The sequence below is a fragment of the Carassius carassius genome, chromosome 1, assembly GCF_963082965.1.
Source record: "Carassius carassius chromosome 1, fCarCar2.1, whole genome shotgun sequence".
In the NCBI taxonomy this organism is placed as follows: domain Eukaryota; kingdom Metazoa; phylum Chordata; class Actinopteri; order Cypriniformes; family Cyprinidae; genus Carassius; species Carassius carassius.
This window is the reverse complement of record NC_081755.1, coordinates 44,913,051-44,938,781: the sequence shown is the minus strand read 5'-3', so window position 1 is coordinate 44,938,781 and position 25,731 is coordinate 44,913,051. Positions and strand designations below refer to the sequence as shown.

General features: G+C 36.5%; 1 protein-coding gene across 1 annotated transcript in view; it reads right to left on the bottom strand.

Moving 5' to 3' along the window:
* The window catches only part of LOC132152440 (nuclear factor 1 X-type-like), a 180,584-nt gene extending 154,853 nt beyond the window's left edge, over window positions 1-25,731 (bottom strand). The window contains exon 1 of the mRNA XM_059561205.1: window positions 25,716-25,731. The gene's annotated coding sequence lies outside the window, so the exon portion shown is untranslated. The remainder of the gene's footprint in view (window positions 1-25,715) is intronic.

Sequence of the window (25,731 nt, the reverse complement as noted above, 5' to 3'; positions counted from 1 at the left end):
CGCCTCATAAAGCAAATGATTGTAGGGGGTTTGTGTGAGCACGTTTTCTGCGTGGCTCTGTCGTCCCAAATACCTAAATGCTATGCCAGCGTCCTTTAAATACTAAAGGGCACGGGATAATGCCAGGCTGCTTCTTATCCTCGCTAGTCTTTCCACTGGAAATCATTTATCTATCTGTCCGTCCATCTGTCTCTCTCTCGAGCGCTCACCTCACACTTGTGGCACGGCCTGCCAGCTCATCTGCCACTTGATTCGTCTCCAGCTGCCTTCACCCAACAGCAAACCAATTTAATAAAAGTGCACGTCAAAAGAAATCCAGCCAAAGTCTTGATCAATGATGGGCGATGCTCCGCAGCACGGAAAGAGCTTTTCTTAAGCAAAGCTGACGGATCTGGAAAATGTGCATTTCTTATATACACTGCCTTTTATGTGCAAAGATTTCTCGTAAAGACAACATGTAAAAGGTGCGTTTTCGAGCCGAATACGGATATATACACAGAGCTAGTACAACACCTGTCCAAACACCTGCTTCATTAAGAAACTGATTATACGGATCCTACAAAATGCTGATTTAATTGATGTATGACATTACGAACAGACACGATAATGCGCAATCCCTCAGACTGCAAGAACGCATGTTGAACGTAGCGCAAATGCTGCAAAATGAGAATGATATGATTGTGGAAATGGCAAAACTGCAAACCTCCAAATATTTAAGCCTGCCCAGAGGAAAATAAAATTAATCAAATCAAAACATAAATAAAATAGAATTAGTTTAACAAATAAATTAAAATAACAATAAAAAAGACAGTTTATGGAATTATACATTTATGTTTAAAAGAGATGGAGTCTTTGTAGTTCTGTCTAAATAAACCAACCTGCAGTTATAGAGCAATATATTAGACATGTTCTCCAGTCATGATTTGGATTTTCCACTGAAATTTTCTTCATGTTAATTCATTTCTGATTAACATGTGCACGCATGTGCATTCAGAAAATAAAACCGAAGCTGCACGCTACATTTCATGCTAGCAACCTAAAAACCCACCCACAAAAATTAGCCACATTACTGAAGAGAGAGAGAAGTCATTTACAATGCACTTCCCATTCAAACCTGTCCTCACGGAGACTATTTATTAGCACAATATTTCACACATCTGACCTCTGACAGTCTAACCAGATGTGAATACATCAGGCAGAGAGAAAAATATTTCTATTTGGATCAAATCTGAACAATTCTACTTTTAAAGAAATCATTTATCTACGTGCAGTTTGCTGTACTGCATATGAGACATATGTTATACATTTGAGCTATTCTGCTTTAGACAGTCATAAATAAATACTTTTTTTTTGTTTGTTTTTATAGGAAAGCATGTCCAACATATATGGCTGATAATAAAGACTAAACACTTCTCATGTTTGGATGCATTTCTTACACTTAGAAATGCATCCAAAAAAGATGTGAAAAGAATAGATTTGGATTGAATAGGGTTATTTCAAAAACTAAAACAAATGTCTTCAAGGAGACGTTTCTGATTAAATCGAGAGAATCAATTTCTTAGAAATGTTTAGGTAATAGATTTGAGTAACATTACACAGGTCCACATAAGGAGTCCACCATGCGGTTTTATTCCTCAGTTGGTTTTAATAAAGCCTAATGCATCTCTTATGTGTTGATAATCACTACAAAGCAAAAGGCACATGTTTAGTGTAACGCATCATGTGGAAATTCCTGCAAAATCTGATCACAAACATTTGGTTAAATATTCAAAATAAAGAAACGAGACAGAAAACCGCCGTGTAAACAGTTGCTCTCACTGAGATTCATTTAGACTGATTTTGGAAAATATTGATTTAACATACAAACACTTTAATTCACAGTTTGTCATTTTAATAATTGTGGGTCTAAAAGGGTTGCATATTAAATTACTAGACAAAACCAACACTACACAACTAGCTTAAACAAATATAGCTTATTAAATCACAATATAATGATTAAGTTGTGTATTAAATGACTGTTTATTTAATTAACATTGATTAAATATAAGGTTTCAACTACTGATTGTGTTTTAAAACACTTAATTACATTCTTCACTATTATTTATGGTTTCACTACATGCATATTTGTTTAATGCAGTAGTTAAATACAGTTCTTTTTTTCATTCAACTTGAGGACATACAAGCAGGAAAATGTTCCATGTCATTTAAATTCTCAATGAAAGTGCACATTTCAATGTGTTTGGTATTGAAACATGACTTACTATGTGTGAAAACATGGGAACAATTAAGTGGTTTGACTCACTGTCGCTATTAGAGTACATAAACATGCAGTAAGAGCAGGGCTGGAGAGGTGCGCATGCAGCACTGCCCTCTTCTGGATCCGGAAATGCACACGCGTCTCATTAGGGGTCTTCAACATTTTTAAAGACCCCTTGAAGGACATAGAGATGAATCAGGACTTAGTGTTAGATTAAACAATAATTTGTGGACCATCTGCAGTATTGCTGCTGACCTCCTGTTGAAGACAATTCTTACATCCTTCTTAGAGCAATTTGTTTTGGGACATATAATATGTAATATTATTATAATATAAAAATATGTGGTTAAAAAAAAAAGGTAAATAGAATAATATTATGCACTAATAAATTATGTTTTTATGCACCAACACTAAAATAGTTAAGTCAAATCTAAATGCTAAAAGAAGTGTTACTTATTAATGAGATACTATTATAGTTTTTTTATATATATATATATATATATATATATATATATAAATATATATTCATTTTTTCAGTTTATATTTTAATATTAGTTTGTGTGTGTGTTTTGTAATGTTTGTTTTTAATATGTCTATAGTTTTTATTACATCCAGGTGAATTTTTTATATATATATTATATTTCAGTTTCATATATATTATATTTCAAGTAAAAAAACAAAAACTACTTGAAATGAAAGCATTTAAAAACCTAATAAATTAATTTCATTGAAATATATAATATATCAAAGTTTTCCAGTTATATGAGGTTTTAGTAATTTTATTGTATGTCTACAGTTATTAATTTTAATTCTGTTTCAGTTATTTCTGTTTTCAACTAAATAAAAATAAGAAATGTTGCTTTGGCTAAAATGCTTTAATTTTATTTCAGTTAAAATTTATTGCATTCAAAAAACAAAAATGGTATGTAATGATTTTGTCATTATTTAATTATAATGCCAAAAGGTCTTTGCGAGATAAAACTTAATTACAAAAAGTTGTTTCCTACGACATCCAATGGCTCCAAATAAAATAAAAAAAACTGAAATAATAAAAAAGAATGTCAGGAAATAACATAACAAAATATCAAAACAAATAACATTTAAGTAAGTGAGTAAATGGAAAGAAAGCACAAGTACATTAAAGATATTAAAACTGATTAGGTCACTGAGCAAAAATGGATATTAAAAAGCTGCACCATTAGTTATTCGTAACTTGCTTTGGCATTTTTGATTCAAATTTCACACATATGATAATTTCCATAATGTCTATAAGATGCATGAGACAGAACGAGTAACCGAAGGTGCCCGCTCATGGTCACACCAGGCGTCTATTACTGTAAGAGACAGACTCACAGTGAGAGGAGGGTTAAATCAGAGGTGTTTATTTTTTTGGCACATGAAGGTCTTGACTGTTTTATACATGTGGAAAACAGCTCCAAACAGATTTCAGAGCAAGACAGGTGCCAACACAACCATCTGTTTTGTGTTTCAGCTCTCCTCTCCTCTCCTTTCTTTCCTACATGTATTGAACCGCAGAGCTGCTCACTGTCAGCCAATCACAGAGCAGCATGTCTCACCCTCTATGACACACGGGTCACTCAGAAAGCCTTCCTGCACTGCGCTCACTTGGTTTTCTTGCTGTTCACACAAGGCTTTTTAAGTCTTTTGAAAGAGAACTGATTCAGTCATATATACAGTACAGTATGTCCCAGATGCAAAATCTCTTCATTTTAATATACAGATTATTTCTAATTTAATACTGATCTGTATACTACTGTTTTCAGTTTCATTAAACTTGTTACAGACCAATAATTTCATATATTTTTAAAAATACTTTTTTAATATTTATTATTATTATTAAAGAATTTCCCTGAACTGGTTTTATCAATACCGATAACTTGGTTGGATCCATACTGGCTGATCAGGGCTACAAACTAAAAAATCAAGTAAGGAGCCATTGGCTCCTTTAAGAAAAAAAAACATAGGCGCCAAATAATTTTTTTAGGTGCCACAGAAAGTTTTATTTATTTTATTTTATTTTATTATTATTTTACAATTTAATATTTCAATTGTACTGTCATGTGTTTATGTCTCATCATTTATTGACTTTATCAGCAATTGAGTCCATCTTGTAGATGACCTGGGAACTAAGGTTCACTTAAAGTTGGAACTAAATGTCTTTTCCAACTTGAAATATACAGTAACGCATTGTTTATTACACAGAATCTGTACCAATATCATGGACCATAAGCATCACTTGGCCACTGAATGTAGTTTGGGCTCCTCCTCAATGCATCCTGTAAATGTAGTCCTATACTCTTAAAAATAAAGGTGCTTCACAGTTCCATAGAAGAACCCTTTCTCTAAATGGTTTCATAAAGAACCTTTAACATCCGAAAGAAAATTCTTCAGATTATAAAAAGTTGAGAAAGAGATGGTTCTTTAAAGAGCCTTTGACTGAATGATTCTTTGTGGAACCAGAAATGGTTCTGTGAAGAACCATTTAAGCACCTTTATTTTTAAGAGTGCATGTCTTTCATACTTTCAGCCTGTTAGTCTATTCTTAATATTATAAAATAATTATAAAATAAAATGCAATTTTATAGGAGGAGTTAAATCATGAAGACAACAGGTTAAGTAAAAATATTAAAATGCAATAGCACATAAATATAGCAAAATGCTCCTCTTTATAGTTATTTTTCAAGCTGAATGATGAGCTTATTTACACCAAATGGTTATTCTTAGGTAAATGTATATTACATTGCAATGTTTTCAAGCTTTACACATTTTCGGGAGTTTGAAACACTAAATGAGCTTTGCCACGAGACATTTCAGTAAGTTGTACTGTAGGCTCTCTTATAAAATAGCCTACCTTTTGATGTTAATTCATGTTCATTATGTACTCTAGTAGTAAAGAAAAAAGGTATGATAGGTTCATGTGCTGCTTGAACTGAGGCACTAAATCGTGATCGCACCTGCCTCATTAAAGAGCGCCAAAACTGTATTTATTGTTTGATTTTCTTTATGAATTTGGAACAATTGTAAAGCTGATACTTTGCTTATTAAAAAGTAACAAAGCACAAGTGCGCTTCAAATAATGAAGTTCATGCATTAACAGAACACAGTAAAGACTTAAGATCTTCTTAACATAAAACCATATTATTAATGATTATAAACGAGAATTGTTAACTATATTGCCTATATCCACACAGCTAATAGCGTTACCTGTTGTAGCACAAAATAGACGCTGTTTTTCTACTCTTTCACTTCTCATGTCTCCATCATTTCAATCTCTCTCGTGCTGTTGAGCTGCGTTTAGCAGGTGTGAACAGCAGAGATGAGGACTGTTTGAAACTTTTTTTCCACTAAACCTTTGATGAGCATCATCTCAGTTTAATATGTGATGATGTGATTGCAAAACAATCAGGGAAAAAAGGCATTACATGCAAAATTGTAAGTGATAATATGTAAATACATAGGCCTAGTCGCCAGTGGCGGCGACCTCAGCAAAAACTTCACTCGCAATTTAATATTTATTTTAGTCGCAGTTTAGAGCCCTGCTGATAACTGAATAATCAACTGATAGTTTTTATAATAGATACTAAATAAAAAAAGTCTTCAAGTAAAACATTGCTGAAATTTATTACAAAAATAAAACAATACTGAGCCATAAAAATATATAGACTTTACAAAAAAAAAAAAAAACATTTTAATTTTAATTTACAAAATTAAGGTCATAATTACCTCAATTAACCTGAGGTTAATAGTGGTGCAGTGTTGTATGTAAAATATTGTGAACATTTCCCTAATAAAACCAAGAGACGTTTTCCTTGTTTTTTTATTATTTTTTTTTTTTTAAGGAAACTTAAGTAGTTTTGGGCTTGAATTTAGGAATTGATATAGCTGATAAAATTTAGGAAAGAAAGATACCTATTTATTTTAAGAGAATTAGCTCAACTATGCCGTTTTATTTTGGCAGTGATTGTTAGTTCCCAGCATGCTTCACATATGGCTGGAGATGGCGAGTAAATATTGTTAAAAATTAAGCACACTTTTATGTGTTTTTGAGTAAAGGGAAACATCTGTTAATGTTTAATGTTTAGTTATGTTTGACATTTGAAATGGTTTCTGTTATGTTGATGTTTCTGTAGTTACCATTGTGCAGTAGAGAAGAGCTTATGGTAGGTTATGGATAACAATGAACTAACACTATGAGGCATGATGTTCAATGAGCAGTAGCTCTGCTAACGCCAGTGCAGTTATACATTTTCTTCTACTTGAGTGTCTACTTGTATACAGTCTTTTAATTGTACAAGATAACTCAAAGTCAAATACAAACTGGCCTTACACATAACCACATTATTTTGTGAATAAGCTTAAAATAAATGAGCACTTTTCAAATAATATTAAATTCATTGTGTCATAGATTCAGTAATTTAGAAGATTCCCAATGGATGCAAACTGGAAAACTATCGGCATGGATATTTGCAGCGATCAACTATTGGTGCAGATTAATCTGCAAAACCAATCAATCGGTTGACCTCTAGTAAAAATTTCTCTGAGCAACCCAGCAACTGTTAACAACATCCTAGCAACCTAGAACTCCCTTGCAAACAGCATAGCGATGCAAAACCCAAGAAATATGTTACAATATGTAGACAATAATTTCATATAAAAAAAAACGTCTCAGGTTACATCTGTAACCATGGTTCTCTGAGAAGGGAACGAGGCACTGCGTCCTCTAGAGACACTATGGGGAACACCTTCAGCGTGTATGTGAAGCATACATCTAAACACAACAATAACATTGCCTGGCAACAGCCTGTGACATCACCCGGTGCGACCACAGTATACAAGAGTGACGGAAGAACACATCATCCGCTTCATCATTTGAAGCTCACATCCAAAACATGGTAAGGGAACTAAAGGACGCAGTGTCTCATTCCCTTCTCAGAGAACCATGGTTACATACGTTACCTGAGACGTTCCCTTGTAAAGGGATTTTGAACTTCATCCTCTAGAGGTCGCTATGGGCGTCATGCTGAGGGAAGGGCTCACCAGAAACCATGGCGAGCATGAAGTACTAACTCTACCATAGCCATGGGAGTTGCCCCAAGGACATCTTGACGGCTGTAAGTGACATTATCCGGACCTGAGCTGCATACCCTTGAAGAACCTACCTGTTAAGGGCTGGGCTAGGAAGTCCAAGCCTAGGGCAGAGCTCAAGGCTTGGAATCAGAAGAAAGAGATTCCTTTAAAGCAGTGGTTACCAATCCTGGATCTGGAGAACCCACTCCAGGATTGGAAACCACTGCTTTAAAGGAACACTCTGACTTTTTGGGACTTTAGCTTATTCACAGTATCCCCCAGAGTTAGATAAGTCCATACATACCTTTTTTATTTCTGTGCGTTCTGTAAGTGTTATTTGACGCACCCACCGCTAGCCTAGCTTAGCACAAAGACTGGATGTAAATGGATACTGGTAGCATAGTAATCCCAATAAGTGACAAAATAATGCAAACATTTTCCTATTTACATGTTGTGATCTGTATAGTCACAGCGTGTACAAATAACAAGGCTATATGAGACAGAGAGCATTTTTAATCGTATAAATACTGGGAACTATATTCTCACTAGGCGTAGGAGCACAGCTAACGTTACTTGGGCGGAGTGGCTACTTGGGCGGAGTGATTAGCGCAGCACACGAGACCGTAAACAAAACAAACGTGACTAACTAGCTAGACGTGACTCGTGATCATGGCTTACTTTGAGGAGTTGGCAGACTCAGAGGAATTTTACTGTGTATCAAACCAAGATCCAGAACCATATAGTTTTGAGCCAGAATACACAGACGAGGAGTTACAAACTTTGGAAGCTGTAAGACGAAGGGAGAATCAGAACGAATACGGACTGGTGGTGTAAATGTGGAACATGCCAACCTATGCCGACAGAAACCGAGTGCCTTTGTTGTAATGAATGGGACCGGGTATAGCCATCAATGTCAAGGCTTGATAACAATCAAAATATTTGCGTCACTACCACGGAAGATTTCTCTGCCCTAATACACCCGGCAGTTGTCTTTTTTCCCTATTGTGACAAGATCAACTGGAAGAAACGCCCCATGCCGAGTGAACCTAATGGTCTGCTATCCACCAAGTAAGTGATTTTGTTATAATGATCATTCAGAGTTCAATGAAATTGTAGTATAGCCATTGCATACAGTGTGTCACAATAATAACAATAAAGGGGATACACGGACCCCCTATTCACGTAATAGTGTCACTACTAAGGTTATATTACATTAGCATGGCACTGTTACAGTATGGCTAATGTTAGTCATCTCAAAACATAACGGAACAGTTACCGCAGCAACAGGTGATCCAATTTGTCCTGTCTTTATTATCGATGGGATGGCTGTATCCTTTAGCACACGTTTCATGGTCCGTGTGGCAACTTGCATTTTTTCAAAATAGTCGTCTACAGTAAAATGTTCAGAGCAAACAAAGTACTTCGTGATGGTGTTTACAGGTGTGTTTGGATCTATTTCCAGAGCAAGTAGCCATCGATTTATCAGGTCAGCGTTTGTGGTTGGAATTCTATGAAACATCATAGTAATACCTGGTCTCCCCTGTTTATTCTCGCAGTTCTTTACAATACAGCGATCATCCATGATTGTACACTATAAATCTACTATCTAGTAATTGCTGACTCTATTACTCCAACTCTGAGCGAACTCTCTTCTCCTCACCATGGCGCGTCTCGTGTGCTGCGCTAATCACTCCGCCCAAGTAAGCGTTAGCTGTGCTCCTACGCTAGTGAGAATATAGTTCCCAGTATTTATACGATTAAAAATGCTCTCTGTCTCATATAGCCTTGTTATTTGTACACGCTGTGACTATACAGATCACAACATGTAAATAGGAAAATGTTTGCATTATTTTGTCACTTATTGGGATTACTATGCTACCAGTATCCATTTACATCCAGTCTTTGTGCTAAGCTAGGCTAGCGGTGGGTGCGTCAAATAACACTTACAGAACGCACAGAAATAAAAAAGGTATGTATGGACTTATCTAACTCTGGGGGATACTGTGAATAAGCTAAAGTCCCAAAAAGTCGGAGTGTTCCTTTAAGGGCATACAGCCAGGTGTCTAAAAACCAAACCATCTCTGGCCTGCCATCCAGAAGGGCTACAGCCGGTTCTGAATAAACCTGTTCAAAGAACTGACTCGACAGATCTTTGGTAGCAACACCCTGTTCAGAAATAAAACACATAAGTTTTATTGGAGCCCAAGGCGAGAACAGGAGCCTAAACCAACTCAGAGAAAGGAAATGAGGCTTACAGCGTGTAACCCTTACCATACAGGATTTTAGAAAGTGTGCAGAATGCTTAGCATGCACACTTACCACAATGTGGATTTTAGAAAGTGCACAGAGCTCAGCATGTGCACTTACCATAGCATGGATTTTGAAACACTGTTGCTTAAGGGGTAACCGAAGCTGTGTAAACCAGCCTAGGAGCCCTATGTGACTGTGGCATGCTCACCGAACAGAATGCGAAGCATCTGCTCACAGATGCCCAGAAGGGAGTGGCGCGCTTGCAAGAGACACTTCATGGTGAGGGGAGCACAGCTAGGTCACTTAACAAGCAAACAACCAGGGAGGTAGGAGATGGTCCAGCTGCCTGGCAAGATTGCTATCCGGAGTTCAAATGTGCGGAGACCCATCTTCAAAAATAGAAGGGGTGCTCGGACGCTCAGATCAAGAGGGGCATACTCATATGAAACCATCAAGGGCACTGCTATGCTAGATCCAACCTGTCCTCCAACCAATACGCTCGTATAGGTCGTTTGTCCAAATCCCTGAAATACGACCCATCAGAGCGTATCCTACAATTGCGCCCCTATCGGCAAAACGTCGTTTTCATATTAATGTTTTGTATTCTTTTATTTGCACTCTGGTTTGTGTTTCGTGTAGCTCAGTTGGTAGATTATTGCGCTATACCTTGATATGTAATCATGCTATCATGGGTTCGATCCCAGGGAACAGACGTTTACGAAAATGTATATGCTCAATAAATCATAATTTAGCATGATTTCTGTGAGGGTTAGGTTCAGGGGTGGGGTTAGGTGTGGTCATTCGAACGAATAAGCCACCTAGTAAAATATGTAGGAAATACTGTGAGATCGGTGTAAAAAGCCCAAACATTGCATTTAAATAAACGTGCGTTTTGATTGGTAATGACGTGATACGTCAATTCATGACGACAGATGCAACGCGATACTGTCATTATTTTTACGCCCGCTAGAGGGTGCTTAACTTTAAAACGTAAATATAGGTCGTAATAAATGCTTGCACAAACGACCTATATGGTCGTTTTTTGTTGGAGGATAGGCTCGCTAGATCCACAAGAAGAACAGCTCAACAGGGAGGCGGAGAGAGGCAGAACATGCTCAGTCAGGAGTGGCAGGCTGAAAGACAACCCTCCGAGATAAGGGGAGCACTGCCTGGATGGACACGAATAGAGGCAGCATATCAGGGAAGTGGCAAGTGGCCCAACCACTTGATGTCACTGTTACGGAGCTCAAGCACGAATGGTACAATCCCTAGCAAGATGAGAAAAGAACCCAGCTCGACTGAACAATCAATAGCCCAGGGTCAGAGGACCTAACTCTCAAGTCGAGAGGAGGACTCACCCAGTCTGCCCTGGACTGGCGAGTTCAAAGTGAGCCTCCTGCAGTGAGAGGAGCACAGCCTTGTCCGAGGAGCAAATAGATCACAAATGGGACATCAGATATGGGTACGGCTGTGATGATTGCAGTGAACGTGGCAACCGACTACCGGGCCAATGTTATTGTCGTGTTTAGATGAATACTTCAAACACCAGTCACGCTAATGGTGTTCCTCATAGCGACCTCTAGAGAACGCAGTTTAAGGTTCCCTCAGAAGGAAACTAGGGATTTCCTTTGTAATTAAAATTTTTTTTTTCCATATCTCGATTCATATTAAGAGAGCAGAATATCACAGAGACATGATGGAGGTGAACTCTGCTGACTTGGGCCAGTGAGAAACTATCTAGCAACCACTTAGAACATCCCAACAAAAGAAAAACAATACTATGGCTACACATTTGCTTTTTGGCAGTAAGCACCACTCAGAGAATCTAAAAACCTAGTTAAATTATTACCTTTTTGGATGCAAAACAAAAGATGTAAAAAGTTCAATGCCATTTTAATTTGCAGTAAATGTGCAGTTTAAATGTATTTTGGGATTGTAATGCTGTAAGTTGCTTTCTGTTAAAATGTGGTGACAATTTGTGGTTTGACTAAATGTTGCTGTTTTAGCACATAAAAACTCAGCAACTAATGAGACTCTAATGACAAACTCATTCATTAAGTTTATGCGTAATGCAGATAAAGCGCCATCTACTGGTCATTCGTTAGCACTGCTGGTTGGACTCGAGCACTTTGTAAATCAAAGATAAGCTTTTGATAAAAAAACTAAATTGTCTCTTAAACCAGAAATGCAACTGTTTAAGCAATGGAACTTAAATATATGATGTGTAACATGTATGTGAAAGATACTCTCAAATGACGTTAGATGACTCTGAGCGTTACTGTAAGAGACAGACTTGCAGTGAGAGGAGGGTTAAATCTGAAGTGTTTATTTTTTTGGCACATGAAGGTCTTGACTGTTTTATACATGTGGAAAACTGCTCCAAACAGATTTCAGAGCAAGACAGGTGCCGACACAACCATCTGTTTTGAGTTTCAGTTCTCCTTTGTACAACCCTGCTGCTCAAAAACGTCAGTAACCACACAGAAATGGCCTAGCAACCACCTAGAACTCTCTTGCAGCAGAATAGCAAAGCCTAATAAGTGTACAGTCTTAGTAACAATCTAGAACACCCTGGCAACAAGTTCAAAACCACTCCAAACACTTTAATAACAGAAAAGCAATGGCCTAAAACTACACTGCAAAAAGCAATTAATCCAAAAATTTTGTCTTGACAATATTCCTACACCTAAACCTAACCTTAACCATGAGTAATCCTTAAAATCAGAGGAAATGATAGATGAATGACACTGATGATACACTGAGAATACTTTTAAATGTTTCTAAAATGTTGAAATGTCCCATTTCCTTCAGGCGCGCAGATGGCGCTAGGGACGGGGGGGACATGATCTCCCCAGATTCATAGTAACCAGATCCGTCCCCCTCACTGTCTCAATGAAAGGCTCTATTGGTAAACAGAGGATTAATCTGAGTTTCCGCTATGTACATTAGTCTAAGTAGAAGCGACCCGGCTCGACGCTCCTTAAACGTGTACTAAACAATTTTTGAAACACGCTTTTGACCACTGTGTCTGACCGAGTCCCAAAACACACTTGTAGCCAATCAGAGGTAAGGGGGTTGATTTTGCTTTGTTTCACACAACTTATCCATGTTGGCTTTTGTTTGAATAGGCTTGTGTGTCGTCTTCGCTTGTTTCCGCGATCATCGTTGCCATGTATGTTGGGTATGTACGTGTGCGGTGAAGATTTCAAAATAGGGGTGATGCACGATGGCCAAGAGAGCTCAACTTCACAAAACACATTCAAATAGAAAAAGCACCAACAAATCAAAAAAACATCTTAACATCTTCAAAACATCAGTTTAATCGCACACGTGGTGCAAAAACTCGCAACACAACAAAATACAAAAACAAGCTGCAAATACTCACAACACAAAAAAATACTGTACAGAAACGATCTGCAAATACTCAACACAAACAAAATTACCCCACAAAAAAAAAATTTAAACAAGGTTTTTTTTTTTTTTTGAGTATTGATTACCATTTGTATAACCATAGTTGTACAAATACCATGGTTAAACTATGGTTATAGTAAATCCATGGTTAATTTGTTAATGATTACAGCAACCATTTTTTGTTTGCTTTTTTATGTAATAAATGTATTTATTAATTCATCTCAATAGTAAAACCATCGGCTGTGTTTAGTTTTTGTAAGGTAAGTTGTAAAAGAAGTAGCCTTCCTGATAATGTTCGGGGTTCAGACACACTCTCTCTGTTTAAATCTAGATTAAAAACGCATCTCTTTCGCCAAGCATTCGAATAATGTATCTCTTAAATTGTGAGTGTAGTTGTAATTTTTATTCTTTAGCTTGGGTTAAACTAATTTTACTTTGTTGGATCAGCAGCTATGCTAATGATGTCTCTATTTTGTTTCTATGTTTTGCCACGGGATTTACATCCCGTGGTAACTAGGATTTACACAAGCTCCAGTCTGGATCCAGAACACCTGAGAAGAGATGATGCTGACCCTCAGAGGACCACAGATGATGCTAACCTTGAATCAACAAACAGAACTAACAATTATTGCTACATGTGTGACTGCATCCTATAATTACTATTAATTAATAATATTGATAGTTCATCATCTAGCTGACTACGTCTTGTATTATTATTATTATTTTTATTTTTCTAAAATCCTGTCAAACGTGCACAAACTACTAGCTACTACTAAATATTGTAGAAACATAATTTTCTGTAAAGTTGCTTTGTAACGATTTGTATTGTAAAAAGCGCTATACAAATAAACTTGAATTGAATTGAATTGAATAAGTTAGCCAGCTTACATAACCGTTCACATTTACAGTAACTGTGTATTAGTCATCTTATTTAGGCAAATAATATCCACACACAAAATAAGCTAAGAAATCGTATGACCAGGGTTGTTAAAATAAACAAAGATCTTTTCAGAGCAAACATTGATAAATTATGTCCCAGCCATATTTGTCACTTTACAGTTCCCTTAAATACTTCCGATGTGGTCTGTGTTTTTGCAGCACATTTATTTATTTGTTTGTATTGTGAGTATTTGCAGCATGTGTTGTCAAACTGATGAAGATGTTTTCATAACTTACAGGTGTTTTTGTCATTTGCAGCACATTTAGCTCTCATGGCTACCATAGCAGGTCCTGTTGGGGTATGGGTGTGTTTGTTTTGGAGCTAAAGAATCGGGTCAGGGCAGACGAGACGCAGGCTGAAGCACAATAATAATCTAATCTAATAATCTAATAATAACCATTACTTTGTATCCACCTTCTCACTACATGCTGTTCTGTTGTCAAACAAACGACGATGGTGCTGCCACTGATGTTTATGTTCTCTGTGTGTACTGTATATGGGCTATGACTCCTGACTCGGGGTCCTACGAGGAGCTGGTACCTGCCTCAATTATGCCTGTAGCGGTAACCATAGTGATCATATACAGGTGCATCTCAAAAAATTTGAATGTAGTGGAAAAGTTCTTTATTTTTTGTAATTTAATTCAAAAAAGCAAACTTTCTTATATTCTAGATTCATTGACTACAAACTGAAACATTTCAAGAGTTTTAATTCTGATGGTGACTTAGAGCTTAGAAAAATTTAAAGTAGGAATTATTTTTTAAGAAAAATAAAAAAAAACAAAATAAGGAAAAATTATGCACTCAATACTTGTTTGGGGCTTCAGTGTGGTGCGGCATGAAGGAGATCAGTCTGTGGCACTGCTGAGGTGTTACTGAAGCCAAGGTTTCTTTGATAGCGGTCTTCATCTCCTCTGTATTGTTTGTCAGATGTTACTTCTCTTCCTCTTCACAATACCCCATAGGTTCTCTGTGAGGTTCAGGTCAGGTGAGTTGGCTGGCCAATCAAGGACAGTAGTATCATGGTCATCAAACCACTTGGAAGTGTTTTTTTTTCACTGTGGCCAGGTGCTAACATCCTGCTGGAAGAGGAAATCAGCATCTCCATAAAGCTTGTCAGCAGATGGAAGTGCTACCAAAATCTCCTGGTAGATGGCTGCATTGACTTAGGACTTGATAAAACACAATGGAGCAACACCAGCAGACATCACAGCACCCAAATCATCTCTGACTTCAGAAACCTCACACTGGACTTTAAATCCTGTGCCTCTCCAGTCTTCCTCCAGACTCCAGACCTTGTTTTCCAAATGAAATGCTAAATTTAATTTCATCTGACTGTGGACCACTGAGCAACAGTCCAGTTCTTTTTCTCCTTATACCCAGATGAAATGCTTCTGACATTATTCTCTGGTTCAGGAGTGGCTTGGTTTTAGGAATGTGACAGCAGTAGCCCTTTTCCTGAAGATGTCTGGTCTGAGTGTGGCGACTCTTGATGCACTGACTCCAGCTTCAGTCCATTCCTTGTGACACTCTCCCAAGTTCTTGAATCGGCTTGTTCCGATAATTTTCTTAAGGCTGCGGTCATCCCTGTTGCTTGTGCACCGTTTCCTACCATACTTTTTCCTTACAGTCAACTTTCTATTAATATATTTTGATACAGCACTCTGTGAACAGCCAGCCCTTTCAGCAATGACCTTCTGTGGCTTACCCTCCTTGTGAAGGTTGTAGATGATCGTCTTCTGGACAACTGTCAAGTCAGTAGTCTTTCCCATAATTGTGGTTGCATGTTTTAAACTAGCCCAGGAGGTACCCTGTATTTAAACTCAAAAATTTATCAAGTGAATCAAGCTCAAATTAGAAAATTCATATTTTGAAGATACTGAATATTTATTTTCTTAAGCTGTAAGTCGTAACCATCAGAATTAAAACAAAAAAAATGAAAATATTTCAGTTTGTGTGCAATGAATCTAGAATATAAGAAAGGTTGCTTTTTTTGAATTAAGTTACAAAAAATAAAGACCTTTTCTATGATATTCAATTTTTTTTTAGATGCAATTGTACTGTCGTCTATGACTGTGCTGGTGATTTTTCTGGACTGAAAAAATTTGACTGCTGGACAGCTTGGTCCCCCCCAGTTAAAAAATTCTATCTGCGCCCCTGATTTCCTTGTTGTGAATACAACTTTTATATTGTAGGGCTATATAAAGGTTACAAAAATGTTTCTTACAACATTTTACTAACTTTATTTTCACCAAAAATATAACATTATTTGAACGTTTATTTTTAACATTCGAAGAACTTTAAGAACGTTTTGTCAAAAACATAACATAACTTTTAGATACATCATTCAGATTTTCAGATCACCATTTTGTAAATCTTCTTTTGTTTTAACTGTTCTTTATTCCGTTTCAGGGATCGGAAGAAACAGAACTAGAAACAAAATAAGGCCACAATAATTCAACATGTCAACACTCAGGCCGTCCTCAGTCTATCTGTGCTGTCCTGATCTGAACTCTGAGCTGGCTGTCCACCACGTGAGGAAAGCCATCCACAAATCACCTTATGGAGCGGTACATAAGCTCCGGGCCACTGCCAACATGCCGCACAGCGCCACGGGACTTCAACCGGGAACAGGAAACCGAGAAGACCCGAACTTTATGTTCTATACCGTTCCTTTGAGCCGTGTCTATTTTCTTCTGGAGAATTCAGCATAAAACCTCCTACCCTACACATTCCAGAAACATGAAGTCTGAAGCTGAAAATATTTTTTATCAAAACAATCATTTTCCAGGCAAAGTTTCGAATGAAAATGTTTTCATTTAAATGAGCCAGTATTTTATGCAAACTCGCCTAACGTGAGGTGACAGGCCTCATTTAGTGGATGGCGCCCGTGTTTATGAGCCTCATTATGTGAACCTGTGCGGCAAATGCTGCCAACTAATGAGCTCATTTAGATTAAGGTGGGCTCTCAACTCGGGGGGTGGGAAAACAAACACGCAGGTGACAAATCGTGCAGGGAGAACTGAATCTTTTATCACTGCAGAAACGCAAGCTTATGTCTTGAGTGATTTCCTTTCTTCTTGCCGTCTGATGGCGGGGGCCAGAGGATCAGATGCCAAGTAGTGGAGCGTTGACCAGCGGGGTTTCAGGAGAATGTAAAGGAGCGACTGTCGCTTCGCAGGTGTTCCTTTTAAAAACCACCAGTGCCAAACAATTTTGGCACGGCTCACTGAGATCTCGGTGCTGATGCTTTTAGTTTGTTTGTCTTCTCTTTTCAGCGCTTTACTCTTTCTGATTTAGGTCTCTTTTCCTCCGGTCTTTTATAAGCCAACAAAACAGACGTGTTCTTTCTCTTTTAGATTTCTGTCCTAAATGAGTGTTTTTGGTGCTCTTCAGAATTTTAAATGTCACTTCCTCCAAGTGGCTGCTTTAGTCCCCTGCAATCGCACAGCAAATTAACATATTGAAGTTCATATGATATTTATTTTGTAACAAAGTCATAAACTTTGTTTTGCGCACAAACATCCCATTTCAAAAGAAAATCTTAGCCTGCAGTTTATGCATTGTGATAGACAAAAAACTGTTTAGGGAAAAACCGTAACAGATCATTTATTTATGTCTATTATTTCTTTACACAAACTGGTAACTGATAATGTTTTTTCCACACGGCTTTTTCATGCATTTTAAGACCAAGTAAAGAAAATTTAATGCATAAACTGAAGGAAACACAATTCAATATTTTCTCTAAATACAGTATAAATGTCATGATGAACATGAGCAACATTTCACCATTTGAAAATGGAACTTCCAACAGATGTGATTGAATTCTTCCCAATAATCACACTGAAAAAAACGTTTTTCATTAGTATTTTTGTCCTGTTTTCAAGTGCAAATGTTTAAAGATTCTTAAAAGAAGATGCATTTACTTGAGAAGCAAAACGCCATAAGATAAATCTTGTTTTCTGAGAAATGAATAAAATGTTTTTTTGTGTGTGTGTCTGTGATTTTATGATTAAAACATGAACAAGTATATGCCAGTGGGCTCAGACAAATATGAACTTAATTCCAAAGGGAAAACAAATAACATTGAAAGATGTTTGCTTTTGTTTTAAGCTTGAACTTTCAGAAAAAAAAGACATATCTTCAGTTTGCATCTCAAGTAAATGTATCTTGATTTAAAGATATTTGTATAGGAAAACTAATATATTTATTTATTCGTTCACTCATTGCAGTGCAGGCAACATTAAATGCCTTTTCAATGACTCTGAATTAAGATCTTTTTAGGCCTTTTTAAGGTCTTAATAGAAACCTGACTTTACTCTTGTAATCTAGTGTACATATTGCCCACCCAAAAAAATTGCAATCGTCCCCACTCTAAAAACAGCATATCATGCTAACAAACCACTCTGAACACACAGCAGTCAGCAACTACCTACAACACCCTAGCAACACTATAAACTGTTCTGAGCACCTGGGCAACCACATATGTTTTACATGGGGAACTCCATTTGTTAGAATTTAAACAGTTCAGGGATTAGTTGCCGATTTCTAAACTACTTTAGTTTGTATTCCCTTATAAAAATGAGAATATTATATGTGTCTCATATTGTTGCACTAACAGCTACTCCAAATGCTGAAGCACTTGCATAGCAATGCTTGACAAACTCCTAAGCCCAGCATCATGACAGCTGCAGAGACACCCCTTCACTTCAGAAATCTTGTTACACGTTATTGCTAAATCATATAGAGCTTTGCTTAAAAAGTTATCAGGATTACATCCAATAATGTTAATTGCAATGTGGTCTAATGGATGCCTTGCAGGTATGGAAGACATTCAATACCTCAGCATACTCCATTCACTAACTTTCTCGTTTCGAGTGGATAAAACTTTCTCATTTAAACATCTTAGGGTTTTTTATTATTATTATTATTCTAGCCACAATCGCCTTTGGCTTGCTCGCTTTTGCTACAAGAAAAATTGAATTGAACTGTGTGTGTGGCATGGGGTGAGCAATTGACATCTGATATGAGATACGGAAAAATAAGCAGACAAACAATCCTGGAACGGCACCGCTAGAATTATAAAAAAGCCCAAACCGTGATGATTAGTGATGAAGATGTGATTAGTGTTCGGGGAGCAGCTTCTCTACCCACTCGTCCCCCTGCAGAAATCCAAAGCGGGCCACGATGGCAATGGCCATCAAGGGCACCTTGGATTTGCAGATGTTGTAGCTGATGACAGATGGCACTGGCACGACCACGGGAGCGTCGGGACAGTGTCTGCACCAATCCAGAGCCACCTGCACCCCTCCGCCAGTCTACCATACCCGCAGCAAAACATGGACGCTGTGTGTGTGTGTGTGTGTGAGATGAGTCAGCTCTCAGGGAGATCACATCCACCCCAGCAAAGGTGAAAACATCAGATGTGTGATTTCTTTATGTGATCTGCAAAAGAAGAGCTTCAATTAAATTAAAGCTGAGAATATATATATCATTGGATGATATTTTTATCATAACGTAAAGTTAATGTAGAACTTAGAAGACTAGGTTTTAGATTATATACTGTTGGCTTAGTTTCTGAAAGATAATAATATAATTCATATTAAAATTGTAAAGTATTACTCAATACCCAATATTGCAATTTTTCAAATGTTATTTTCAAAAACATCTAAACTGTTACATATTTTTTATACATTATAATGTATGAATCTATATCTACAATATATAATATTTAATGTAATACTGGCATACATAAACAAGAACACACATACAAAAATGTGTGAATGCAGATTTAGAAAAATATGTAACAGTTTAGTTGTTTTGAAATTGATATTGCAATATTGGATATTGAAAAAGACTGAACTGTTAAATGTTAACACTGCATTTAAATACTGCTTGAATGCTAAATGGAAGCAGTAAGAAGACATGGATTCATTCTCAGAACTGCTCAGATAATGATGACATTTGAATTCATTGACCATTAACTGTATTTAGCGCCTCTGGCATTGCATCCACTTTCAAAGGATCAGTAGAAGGGCTCAGCTTCTGATTGGACGACGAGCCCTGCTTAGTCCCCAATGGGTGAAGGCACAAGAGATGGACAGGAGAGCATGACACAAATGTCAAATCGGTTATTAATGTAGACATACACAGCCATGGGAACAAAATCTGCTTTCATATTTAAGAGTGGCACAACAAACAGGCAGCAACGTTTGCGAGGAAGGGTTTTAAAAACTAGATGAAAAGGGACAGTCCAACTAAAAATCTAACTTACAAATCGTTCTAAAACTGTATGCCTTTTTCTCCTGTGGAAGACAACACAATTTTGAGTCTGTGGTAACCAAACAGTTTTGGTTTCCATTGACCACTGTATGAGCTAAAAACACAGTGAAAGTCAATGGAAACTGAAATTGTTCAGTTACCAAATTTCTTCAAAATATCTTCTAAAAAACAACTTTTTAAAACATTTAGCCTCGAGATTTCAACATTTTATGTGTCAACGGTGATAAAATCAATAACTTACACTGTCTGTACAAAGCTAAATATTTGTATTTTTTTAAGTTATAAACTGAATAATTTTTTTTGCACAATATGCATGATAATTCGCTTTATCCAACGCATTCTCAGTCAGCACTAAAAAGATGATTTTAACTTCAGAGCTCATATATATATATATATATATATATATATATATATATATATATATATATATATTATTTTTTTTTTTTTTTTACAAATGCAAGTTATTTAATAAAAATAAGCTTTATCTGATTTTAAACCCTGCCATTACAATTTAGAAAAATATAGAATTTTATCTAAGTTGTACATAAAACATTATTGCACTGTTTTTACAAGAAAATAATATTTCAAATTCAATGTGTTCCACTATTTGTGAAATTTACCAGCAATTTCTTAATTTCTACACCAATATTATAATTTTTTTTCCAGTGTAGATTTACAATGTACAGAAAGTGCATTTTCGGGTGTTTTAACAAACTAAGGACAAATTAAATAACTTTCCCATCATTTTCATTTTGAGCTTGAACTGTTTGAACCATTCAATTTTGTCTATAATGTGAATAAACTTTGGCGTATGTCTCATTGCTTCAATCCATAATTTGTTTGATGAAAACACTGTAATCACTTTTATGATAATAACAGCTTCAGGGGTTAACAAGCCGCTGTGCTTTAAAAATCACAATGCTTGCATGTTTTTTTGTTTTTTTATACCTGTTAAACAATGCCACAAGACTCTGAAAACGCCTGAAAAGGAGCCAGACTGAGTTATGACTAAGTTTTCCTAACTTTGCATGATCCCATTATTCTCTGGTCCGCCTCTAAAATGCGTTTTTCTGTCTCCCGCAGTGACAGAAACACATTATTAACGGGAGCTCAATGTGGTACATCCATTATTGAAAAGCTCCCCGCTGAACGTGCTCCCCTCCTGAGGAGCTTTCACGTGTAGTTCTCGCTTGGGTTCGTTCCCAGTTTAGTGAAGGGGAATCATTTAAACAATGACATGGAGACTTCCAGATCCGCCTGAAGGATGAGAACAAGAGCAATGTCACACTCTGCACGTGCGCTGATCGTTTGCTTCTGTCTTGTCAGGCCTATGGAGCAGTCATTTCTACAGTATGGCTATGTTCAGATTATTCTGTGTGCAATATGCGTGGTATAAACAGCACCATGATCCCGTATCCCACAATGCAAAGTGCTCAACTTGACTTGATTGATGAAGAACGAACCACTAATATCAACCCCAAATCACCTCCTTCTTGACTCGGGCTGTTAAAAGTATATATTTAAAAGATTTGTCCAAATCCTAATCATCTAGGAATTACCTTGAAAGACTTGATTTATACAGCAAATTAGAATAATCTGTAAAAGAAATTAGTTTGGAAATATGACCTCGATTTTAGTCCTTCAAGGGTCTTTTTGTACAATCTTTTGTCCTGTAATGAAGTAAGCTTTCTGTACAGTATTATATTCATCTTAAACCATTCGAAACTAGATCTATATGTTTTAACAGAGCATTAACTGAATAATGAAAGTGCATATTTTTTCACGGTTGCAAGCCTGTTTCCACTTCAGAGTAACGAATAAATTAGTCAGAAATTGAGAAATAAAGTATAAGTTTATCAGAAATGGCAGGTATAAGCCTCCATAATTTTCTGGTTTACGCTTGAAATACAGCTGATAAATCACTCATTAGTATGCTGCGCTGGACAAAAGCATCTGCTAAATGACTAAATTGAAACGTAATCAGTGAACAAAGCATCATTACAATCAAAATCACATATGTATAGCGCTTGTACTGTACGTATAATGCACATTAAAAGCATGAGAGACATCTTGTTTACTAAAACGGCATCTGGACATTCCCTCGGCTTTACTCCGGTTTTTGTAGGTGGGGGAAACGGCAGAATCATCCCATAATGCAACATCTCCATGAATTTCTCATGAGTTGGTTGGAAATGTGGTGGCCTGTAAATATTTAATCATAGGGCCATATGGATGGTCTCTTTGGGTGAACTCACAGGAGCAACATAAGAGAACAAACCATCCATAGTGCCTATAACTGACCTTTCTCATCTAGGAGCGTGACTAACAGTTATAACAACTAAACATGACAAAAAACTATGTTGTCCGGAGATATCAAAGGAATACTCCAGGGTCAGTACAAGTTCATTTTAACTGACAGCATATTGTCAGTTGCAACAAAAATTACTATTAGTTTTCATTTATCCCTCCTTTTCTAAATGTGTGGCACTTGCAATAGAATGGGGCCAATTTCAATTAAATAATCAAAATGAAAACAATGTGTTATAAATCTTTTCGGTGTAAATTTACAGTATATTACATTTTACAACTGAACGCTACAAAAATGGCTATAAAATTATGATTTAATCCATTTACAGCTCAAATGAATATACAAGTTTTGACAGAAGAATAAGCTTCAGATTTCCTGAATTTATATGTACACTATTACATTTTAAGTCTGTACAAAAGGGAAAAAACTGATAAATAAAATATATCTAAATGTACATAACTAAGGTGTTGTTAAAGGACATTGTAAAACTTTAATACTATGAAGGGTCATACATTAAATTATAACCTTCTTATACACCTTAGTTTTTTATAAATGTTTTGTTACATTACTATTAAAATAAAACTAAATTAATGTTAATTTGACAGAAATATTAGTGTAATAATAACAAAAACAACACAAATTTGTGTGAAAACATTTGATACAATTTGTGTGAAAACATAATTTTAGTGCATGTGAAAAAAAAAGTTATATTAAATTTTACAATTCAGTTGTCGATACAACTTAACATTATAAATCATAAAACACTGAAACGAATGTAAAAAAAGAAAATAATACTTTACAGCTAAAATGATACGTAAGTTTTAACATAATTAAAGAGCGCTAATAAAACTATAAACTTTAAATTTCTGCTTTTAAATCCTGAAGAAAATCGGTCCTCAAATCTATTGAGTTTTACCTATTCAACATGTTATATTGACATCACCACATTCAAATGTATATGCAACTAAATCTATAGCATCTGTCTGCCATATTGTTTACTTGTACATTGATCTACATGATAAAGTTCAATACTTTAGTTGTTTTGAATCCCTGACCATATGTGTGAGTGAAAGCAGGCCTCACAGTGATGCTTGCCTTAGAAAACACATACTGATGAAACCTCAGCAGACCTGATTTTCTCAGATGGTTGTGTCTTTAAAGCTTCTCAGTTGGCAGCGATCACTGGTGTCTAAATAAAGCCCTGTGTTGCGCATGGCATGCTGCGGACCCCTCTCAAACCCTCAACCCCCCGCCATGGGAACTTTCGAGTTATAATGATGCGCTCCTCGCGACACAAAAGCTCTGACATCTGTCTCTCCAAGAGGCGCATTCTAAAGCTGCTTGTTTGTCCCATCTTTACATTTTTGAAAAGAAATCAAAACTAAAAGAAGAGTAGCGGAAGGAGGGGAGGGGTTTGTGATGGAGAGGGACGGCTGGAGCATTTAAAACAAAGGCCTTTTTCTTCCTCCGAGTGTTTGCTGGTTAATAAAGCAACCCTCCCATGCTGCGTTCCAGAAATTCAAAGTGAAGTTTGTGCTCATCTGCTCGCTGAAGCTGGCGTGGACCATTAATAAGAACAGAAGTAGACCGCATGCAGCCCTATGGGTGAAAGAAACGCTCAGGGAAAAACCTAAGCCCTCTTAAGTCTCTTCAAACATGATCATTCATCTGCAAAATATATGAGAAGAGGAGCTCTGAGAGTGTCCGTAAAATAAACTGGATCTGTAAAGCTTCACTCCACTCTAAACAATTGCTATCACTTGATTCCTCTGGCTAAGATCACATCATTCAAATAAACATTGAATTAAACTTTTAGGCACTGATTGATATTATTATCTTTTTTGCTTTATCTTTATCTATCTTTATTTATTGATAAGCTAATAATTTTTTTATGGAAAATTTATAGAATTAAATAGGTGAGAGCAAAAGGAAAACGAACAGAGTTGATCTAATTCAATTATAAATCATAAAACTTGTGTTTTTACTTTAAGAATCCTAAAATAAATATAAACATTTTTTTAACATAAAATGAATTACTTACTAATAAAATAAACGTAAAAAATGTTTTATTTTATTAATTACAATTTTTACATGACATATATTAATTACATTTAAACTTGCTTATTAAACATGTTAATTATAATGTTTCATTAGGATCACAGATCAATGCCAAAATGGTAATTTAAGTTCATTTTGCTAATTTATCAATATAGGAAAAAAACAAACTAATTAATTTTTTTATATATATTTGTTCTGTTGTATTTATATTATTTTTGCTCTTAAAATGTTATATTTTATTATTAACTCTCCAGGCATTTGTAATTTGTGTTTTATTAGATTTTCCTCTTGCTTTAAAGTAATGAAATAAACTAAATAAGAATAGGGGCCAAAAATGTGACCAGAGATTTAAAATCAGCAATCATCTTTGTTTTTCTAGCATGGTCTGGACTCTGGGATAAACACCACCAGCAGGACCAGATCCATTTAAGACCTTTATCTCCAACAATAATATCCCACTGTGCTGCTAAACTACCGGAAAAGATTCAAGGGTCCAGCTTTGAGGACAGACAAAAACTCAGAGAATTGAAATAGCATTGTTAAAGGCCCCCTGGGGTGATGATGATTAAACTCCACATGAAAATGATCAGGGAGGAGCGAGACCAATAGACAACACACAAGCTGAACACATCTAAACAGCACATGATTCTCAGTACATATCATTATATCAAATATTATGATGTTAAATATCCTCAATACTAATTTCCAGCACTACATTGGAATCTACTCTCAAATTCACCAGCAGAGGGCGAATTTGGCCGCTATGGAGGCTCGTCTGGAGGTTACCCGGAAAAACTCTGGCCCTCTGACGCCCGGCTGCAGGAGCTGGCGGCCGAGGAGAGAGAGAGGCACCCTCCGATGGAGGTGATGCTGGAGAACATCGCGGAGAGAGGGAGAGAGAGAGAGAGAGAGAGAGAGAGAGAGGGCGAGAGAGGGCGAGAGAGAGAGAGAGAGAGAGAGAGAGAGAGAGAGAGAGAGGAGCAGAGGCGGTCAGGCGGATTGAAGTCAACCTGACTAACGCTAGTCTCTGTTCGGTGTTCGCTATCAACAATGTTCAACTGTAACTAATGTTCATAATAATAACTGTTAACCCCAAAATGAAAATTGTCATCATTTACTTACCCTCACGTGGTTACAT